The sequence below is a fragment of the Terrapene carolina genome, unplaced genomic scaffold (assembly GCF_002925995.2).
Source record: "Terrapene carolina triunguis isolate 2854851 unplaced genomic scaffold, T_m_triunguis-2.0 Scaffold23132, whole genome shotgun sequence".
NCBI classification, from domain to species: Eukaryota; Metazoa; Chordata; order Testudines; family Emydidae; genus Terrapene; species Terrapene triunguis.
Window position 1 is genome coordinate 1 of NW_020687483.1, and position 1,637 is coordinate 1,637.

Here is a 1,637-nt window from a genome sequence, read left to right on the forward strand (position 1 = left end):
CCGTGGGCCGAGCCCCCCCACGCCCCCATCCCCTGCGCCCCCCTCGCTCCTCCGGTGAGCCCCCCCCACCCTGTGCGCCCCCATCCCCTGCGTCCCCCGGTCCTGTGAGTGTCCCCAGCCCCATCTTCAGGGCCTCCCCGTCTATCCTCTTCCCTCCTCTGGGGGCGGTACCTGTTGGGTGGGCGGGGCCTGTGCTGCTCTGACTCCGCCCCTCTTTGCTCCTCCCCTCGCAGGCTGCACAGCTTCGCTACCACCATCCGCCAGGCAGTGCTGGCCTCCCTGGACGATGAGGCGGTAAGCCCCGCCCCTTCCCCTGGCTGGCAAGGGAGGAAGTCCCGCCCTCCTCCGCTAGTATTGGCCCGTGGCAGGCAGCTGGGTGGGGAAGTCCCGGCTTAATAGTCGGGAGATTCCAACCAGGAGCACAAGTCCCGCCTCTTCCCCCAGCAGTGGCCAATCGCAGGCTACCGGGACAGGAAATCCCGCCTCGCCTGGAGGAAGGACATCCTGTGAGGGGTAATTGCCCCTGTGGAGAGGCTGCCCCAGGGAAATGGGGGGCAGCCCCAGTTCATGGCCATACCCCCCGCTCTAACCCGCCCCTCCCTGCAGACCCACACGCCGGACATCGGGGGCCAGGGCACCACGTCGGGGGCTGTCCAGTCCATCCTGCGTCACGTCCGCACGGCCAGCGGCTGGAGCCAGTGCAGCTAGGGCCAGGGTGAGCCGGACGCCTGCGTCCCTCAGGGGGGCGGAGCCGGAATGCCTGGGGCCCTCGGGCGGGATGGGGACAGAGCCGGGAGCCCGGACGCCTGGGTCCCTCGGGGGCGGAGCTGGGAGCCCGGACACCTGGGGCCCTCGGGGGGTGGGGGGGGACGGAGCCGTGAGCCCGAACACCTGGGGCCCTTGGGGGGCAGAGCTGGGAGCCCGGACACCTGGGGCCCTTGGGAGGGCGGGGGGAAGTCGGACTCCTGGGGCCCTCAGGGTGGGGGGCGGAGCCGTGAGATGGGGAAATCTGGGAGCACCCGTGTCTTGGGTGGGGTCTGGTGGGAAGGAAGGGGGAGCCAGGACGCCTGGGTTCTCTGACCCCTCTCTCTCCCCCGCAGGGGAGGACCCCACTCTCAGGCCAAGGCGAAGGGGCCGCGCAGGCCGGAGCCCCCCAGCCGGGCGACCCATGGGGCAGGACCGTAGCCCCCTGCCCCCCCGTCCATGTCACTGCTGCTGTGTGTCTCTCTCGCTGTGGGGCCAGTGCCCCACGGGGAATAAATGTCCGTCTGTCTCAGCTGGCTCTGCCTCCTGCCTGGCCCCTGCCCGGACACCTGGGTTCCCTCCCACCGTGGGGAGGGGTGCACTGGGAGCCCGGACGCCTGGGTCCCTATCCCCCCACACGATCACGCGGACACCAGGACTTTGTCCAACCATTTAATCAAGTGTCACAGGCTGGGGGGGGGGCAGCCCCCTCCCCCTCGCAGGGGGGCCCAGACGGTGCCCCCAAACACCGACAACCGGCCCCACCCCGGCACAGGGCAGCCCAGACGCCTGGGTCCCTGACACGCACGCCACAGGGCAGCCCGGACGCCGGGGTTCCTGGAGGGCGGCCGGACGCCGGGGTCCCTAGGGGCCCAGCCAGGGGTGCTGCAGGC

At 71.4% G+C, this 1,637-nt stretch overlaps 1 long non-coding RNA gene across 1 annotated transcript; it reads left to right on the plus strand.

The window, feature by feature from the left end:
- The first annotated feature begins 192 nt into the window (after nt 1-192).
- On the plus strand, nt 193-1,280 carry LOC112122213. Its single transcript, XR_002909386.2, has 3 exons — nt 193-294; nt 607-715; nt 1,101-1,280. It is a non-coding gene; the product is annotated as an uncharacterized LOC112122213 (long non-coding RNA).
- The last annotated feature ends 357 nt before the right edge of the window (nt 1,281-1,637 follow it).